Source organism: Papio anubis, chromosome 13 (assembly GCF_008728515.1).
Source record: "Papio anubis isolate 15944 chromosome 13, Panubis1.0, whole genome shotgun sequence".
Lineage (NCBI taxonomy): Eukaryota > Metazoa > Chordata > Mammalia > Primates > Cercopithecidae > Papio > Papio anubis.
In genome coordinates this window covers 54258955-54265403 of record NC_044988.1, presented here as the reverse complement: position 1 = coordinate 54265403, position 6449 = coordinate 54258955, and positions in this window count along the sequence as shown.

Sequence of the window (6449 nt, the reverse complement as noted above, 5' to 3'; positions counted from 1 at the left end):
ATTAATTGCTATTTTGTTAATTTTTTCTGACTTTTTAATAGTTCTTTTGTTCCCTTCTTTTCCTCTTGCTGTCTTCCCTTTTGATGATGTTTTGTAATGGTATGTTTTAATTCTTTACTTTCATCTTTTCTATATCAACTATAGGGTTTTACTTTGTAGTAACCTTAAAGGCTTAAATAAAATATGTTACAGTTGTATTATTCTACTTTAAGTTGATAACATCTTAAATTTAATCACATACAAAGTTCTACACTTTTACTCATACCCTTCCACACATTTAATATTGTTGATGTCACAGTTTAAATCTTTTCATATTGTATATCCATTAAGAAAATATTGTAGCTATGGCTCTTTTGTCTTTTAACCTTAATATGAGAGTTAACAGTGGATCACAGACTACTATTACAATATTAGAGTACTCTGTATTTGAGTATATATGCACCTTTACCAGTGAAATTAGTGCTTTCAGATAACATGATTTTATGTTACTAATTAACACCCTTTCATTTTGACTTGAATAACTAACTCCCTTTAGCATTTTCTGTAAGCAGGTCTAGTGGTGATGACCTCCTTCAGCTTTTATTTGTCTGAAAAAATCTTTATATTTCCTTCATTTCTGAAGGACAACTTTTCCAGATAAAGTATTCTTGCTTAGCAGGTTTTTCTTTCAACTCTTTCAATGTATTATCTCAGTCTGTCCTGGCCTGTAAGGTTTCTGCTGATAAATTTGCTGATAGCCTTATGTAGGTTACCTTGCATGTGACATGTCAATTTTTGTTTACTGTTTACAAAATTCTCTTTTTCTTTGATTTTTGAAAATTTAATTATCATGTGTCTTAGTGAAGCCCTCTTTAGAGTGAATCTGTTTTGGAATTTTAAGCTTCATGGATGTGGACATTTACATCTTTCCCAAGATTTGGAAACTCTACAGCCATTATTTATTTAAATAAGCTTTCTGTTCCTTTCTCTATATTTTCTTCTGGATTTCAGTAATACTTGTATTGATTCACTTAATGGTATCCCATAACTTCTATAAACTTTCTTCATTCATTTTTCAAAATTGACTTTCTCCTCTGACTGGATAATTTCAAAATATTTGTCTTAAAGTTTCACAGATTCTTTCTTCTGCCTGATTGAGTCATCCACTGAAGTTCTCCATTGAATATTCATTTCATTTATTGTGCACTGCAACTCCAGAATTTCTATTTGGTTCTTTCTTTTTATGATTCATATTTCTTTATTGAACTTTTCATTTCATTCATGTAGTGCTTTCCCGAGTTCCTTGAGTTGGTTATTAGTGTTCTCTTATATCTCACTGAGATAGTTTTAAATGATTATTTTAAATTGGGGAGGGGGTAACTCTTCAATCTTTACATTCTTTAGGTCAGTTTTTGGAAAATTGTTGTGTTTCTTTGGTGCGATCATGTTTTCTTCTGCTTTTGTGTTTCTTATAGCCTTGCATTGATGTCTGTGCATTTGAGGGAGCAGTCACTTCTTCCAGCCTATCAAATTGGTTTCAATGGGGAAAGACTTCACCTGCGGGCAGTTGCCAGGGCATTACCTGGTTGGGGTGCTGCATTTCCAATTCTAAAAGAGCACAACAGTGTGGTCTCTGTGAAACTCTGTCAGCTAAGGTCAACATTGGTAAAGACTGTAGGAATCTTCAGAATCTAAGGCTATGAGTGTCTGTGGAAGCGGTGGCTACTAGGGCTGTTGGTATCCTTGGTAGTAAAGTTTACTGTGGTCCTCGCACTGGCCAGGGATAACTCTCTTTGTATCACATCTATTATACTGTCCTCCATGCAGTGGGAATGCACAGGATCCAAGACATAGGTACTCCTGTGGCTCTTTCTATTGAGAGAGCACTCCAGCATGGATTTTGGGTAGCTCTCTCAGCTGGCCTTAGCATTGGGAAAGACTGCAGAGGTCCATGGTGGCTAAAGCTGCAGATGACTGTGGCAGCGAGAAAGATTGCTGGGGTTCACCTGTTCTCTTTTATTTTTCCTCAGGGAAAACCCCTTTGGGGAAATCTCTCTCAGTTTTGAGCTGCTCTGGAATGAAGCATGGGATGATGCAACAGATGCTTTCACTGTTTTCTGTGTGGCCATCCTCAGTTCTTGTACTCCACAAGATTTCTGAACTTCTTGGTTGTAGTGTGAAGATTTCCCAGAGCTGTTTTTGTCTGTATGTAGTTGTTTATTCACTGTCTTTTGGTGAAAGAGCTGCGAGTTGGTACCTCCTAGTCTGTTATCTTACTGATGCCACTGTCCCTACGGTTGCATTGAATTAGTATTAATTTTTCTTTGAGAGTTTGGTATAACTCTCTAGTAAGACCATTTGGTGTGAAGTTTTCTTTTTTGGCATGTTTTAAATTATGAATTTTATTTCTTTAATAATTATAGGACTATTCAAATAGCATTTTATTTGGGGTAAGTTATAGTAGAGTGTGTGTGTGTGTGTGTGTGTGTGTGTGTGTGTGTGTTTATGTCTGTGTGTATTTAAAAAATTAGGCCAGAAACAGTGACTTACACCTGTAGTCCTGGCACTTTAGGAGGCCACGGCAGGCTGATGGTTTGAGCCCAGAAGTTCAAACCAGCTTTGGTAACATATAACATTGCGAGTCCTCATCTCTACGAAAAATAAAAATTAGCCAGGCTTGGTGGCATGTAGTCCCAGCTACCCAGAAGGCTTGAGGTGGCAGGATCACTTGAGCCCTGGAGACAGGGGTTTCAGTGAGCTGAGATCCTGCAACTTCATTCTAGCCCAGATGAGAGAGTGAGACCCTGTCTCTAAGAAAAAATTTAAAAAGTTCATTTTATCCAAGATTCAAATTTCTGTGTACAAAGTATTTTCTTATAATTTTGCTGTCTGTAAGGTCTATAAAGATAATCCTTATTTTGTTCCTAATATTGGTAATTTGTGTGTTTTCTTTCTTTTATTTTTGTTAAATCTCGTGATGTATTTTTTAATTTTATTGATCTTTTCAAAGAAATAATTTTTTATTATGTTGATTTTTCTGTTTTCGGTTTTATTAATTTGTACTCTGATAATTGTTCTCTTCTTTCTTCTCTAGGTTAGTGTTTATTTTTTATTTTTTCCTGGATTCTTAGGGTAAGACATTAGATTGTTGACATGAGATTTCCTCTTTTCTAATGTAATCATTGAATGACATAATTTTTTTCTCAGCACTGCTTTAGCTGTGTCATAATTTTCTTGCTATGTTGTATTGTACTTTTTATTCAGTTCACTGTGTGAACTGTAGATAGATAGATAGAGAGAGAGAGAGAGAGAGAGAGAGAGAGGGACAAGACTACTCTTCTCCTGGTCCTTTAGCTATAGAAAGTAAGCTTTTGTTCGGTCATTTTTGTCTGCACCCACTGGCATTCCCTAGGTTGTCACCTTTCTCATATTGAGTCTTTCACCCTACGATCCCTAGCCACTCTGCCTTCCTCTCTCCACCTTTCAGACTGTGTTAGTCAGCCATAACAAAATACCACTGACTATCTTAAAGGACAGAAAGTTATTTCTCATAGTTCTGGAGATTGAATGTCCTAGATCAAAGTGTCAAAAGGTCTGGTTTCTCTGTTTCTCCTTTGCTTGCAGGGTGCCACCTTCTCCCTGCATTCTCTCGTGGCCTTTTCTCCAAGTGTGTTTATCCCTAGTATTTCTTCCTTTTCTTATAAGGATACCAGTCATATTGGCTTAGGATCCCAACCTTATAACATCATTTAATATTAATTTTATCTTTAAAGGCCCTATCTTCAAACATAGTCATATTGGGGGTTAGGGTTTCAAGGTAGGAATTTGTGACAGAAACAGTTCAATTCATACCACTTTACCTTCTGGACCCCCAAAATAATTCATATCCTTTTCACATTCAAATACATTAATCACCATTCCAACAGCCCCCAAAATCTTAACCCATTTCAAATACCACAGAAGAAGTCTGGTTCCCATTCCCACCAGTAAAGACAGGTGGGCATATAGCCTTCCGCTTTCAACAGACTGTAACACAACTGAGTATGAAGACAGGACATTCTTTTCTAGCTATAATAAATCATCTCTAGTCCTCCCTAGTAGGGGGATATCAGAGAAGGCCAAGTGGACAGTTAGGCCACTAACCACCACCTAATGGTAGCAAGGCCACACCACAATGATATCAATGGATGTCACATGAGGAGCAATTCCAAGGAACCGACTACTCTTTTCCAGCATAAACTCTTAGTCCAAAGTTTCATCTAAAGATTATTGAAATCAGGTAGAAGTGAGACTTGAGGTATGATTTATCTTGTTTGAAACCAAACAAGCATGTGCTTCCAAAATACAGTGCTGGCGCAGGCATAAGATAAACATTCCCATCTAAAAGGAGAAATTCGAAAGAAGAAAGAGGTCACAGGTTCCTAGCGAGTTCAAACCTAGCAAGGCAAATTTTACTACATTTTAAAGCTAAATAATGTAATTCTCTTTGGCTCTATGCTCTTTCCTCTGGGCCCAGTGGGATAGCAGCACAGCTTTCTGTATCCCTTGTGATTAAATACAAATGGGTGTTTAACAAAAATATATTAGATGGATGTTGTTCCTGTTGTTTGGAACACCCCACATTCTCCCAAGGGAAGGCCATGGAGAAACTTGAAGATGTAGAGAGGATGTGACATCTTTATGAATTAAAAAAAAAAGGGTGTCTTTATAGCAGCATAATTTATAATCCTTTGGGTATATACCCAGTAATGGGATGGCTGGGTCATATGGTACATCTAGTTCTAGATCCTTGAGGAATCGCCATACTGTTTTCCATAATGGTTGAACTAGTTTACAATCCCACCAACAGTGTAAAAGTGTTCCTATTTCTCCACATCCTCTCCAGCACCTGTTGTTTCCTGACTTTTTAATGATCGCCATTCTAACTGGTGTGAGATGGTATCTCATTGTGGTTTTGATTTAAATTATGCTGCTATAAAGACACATGCACACGTATGTTTATTGCAGCACTATTCACAATAGCAAAGACTTGGAATCAGCCCAAATGTCCATCAGTGACAGACTGGATTAAGAAAATGTGGCACATATACACCATGGAATACTATGCATCCATAAAAAAGGATGAGTTTGTGTCCTTTGTAGGGACATGGATGCAGCTGGAAACCATCATTCTTAGCAAACTATCACAAGAACAGAAAACCAAACACTGCATGTTCTCACTCATAGGTGGGAACTGAACAATGAGATCACTTGGACTCAGGAAGGGGAACATCACACACCGGGGCCTATCATGGGGAGGGGGGAGGGGGGAGGGATTGCATTGGGAGTTATACCTGATGTAAATGATGAGTTGATGGATGCAGCACACCAACATGGCACAAGTATATATATGTAACAAACCTGCACGTTATGCACATGTACCCTACAACTTAAAGTATAATAATAATAAATAAATTTTTTAAAAAAGGGTGAAAAAAGGAAAGAAAAGAAGGGAAAGAAAGAAAAAGAAAGCAAGGAAAGAAGACAAAGAAAGAAAAGAAAAGAAGGAAGGAAAGGAAGGAAGGAAAGGAAGGAAGGAGGGAGGGAGGGAGGGAGGGAAGGAAGGAAGGAAGAAAGAGAGAGAGAGAGAGAAAGCAAGCTATTATAATTGTTGGTGTCTCTTTTTCTGGCATAAAGGAAAACCAGTAGGAACCAAACTATAACCTTGGTTCATGCTGCAGACAGCCTTAGCAAAATTTTATAATCCTGCACATCAACATTTGGATCTGTCCTGTATTTCTGGGTGAAAATCTGTTCATGTTTAAAGAATAAAGAAAGAGACTTGTAGTTTAAATCTTAGTCATTTTTCTTCTGCACAGCTAGTCCAAGAACATGCTTTGGAAATGTGTTGTTTTCTTTCTTAAGAAAGTGTTTAGAAAGCTCAAAATTTCAATATGTTGCAGCATTTCTAAATCCTATTTTTTTAAGTGTAAGGAATTAAATACGCCTGAGTTATAGATTTTACAGTGTATATAAATGAAGGATTTTCGCTCTAAGTGAGTGCTAGTTACACAACTTAATTCAGCTTCCTAAAAACTATGTTTGCATACTATCCCCTGTGACTCTTCACTTTTTCATACAACGACTTATCTCCATGGCCCTGCTGTCATGCTTTCTCCTCATTTCCAATAGTGTGTTTCCTTCCACAACTTAGAATCTGATATGTCTTATAAAAGGACGTAAGTGAAGCCTTCTGGTATGAAATCAAGAACTCACTCATACACAATATGACATCTTACCTACTGTGTCAGATGTGACTCACTTCCTGTTTGTTTCAAAATCTATTAATATTGATTCCAAGACAATATGACCTCAGAACCTTGATGCCACTACACTCTTCTGAACATACTTTCATACCTCATTTTTTATACTTACATGACTTCTGAGGTTGCTACTATAGAGATAACTGATTTTTAGAGAAATTGACACTG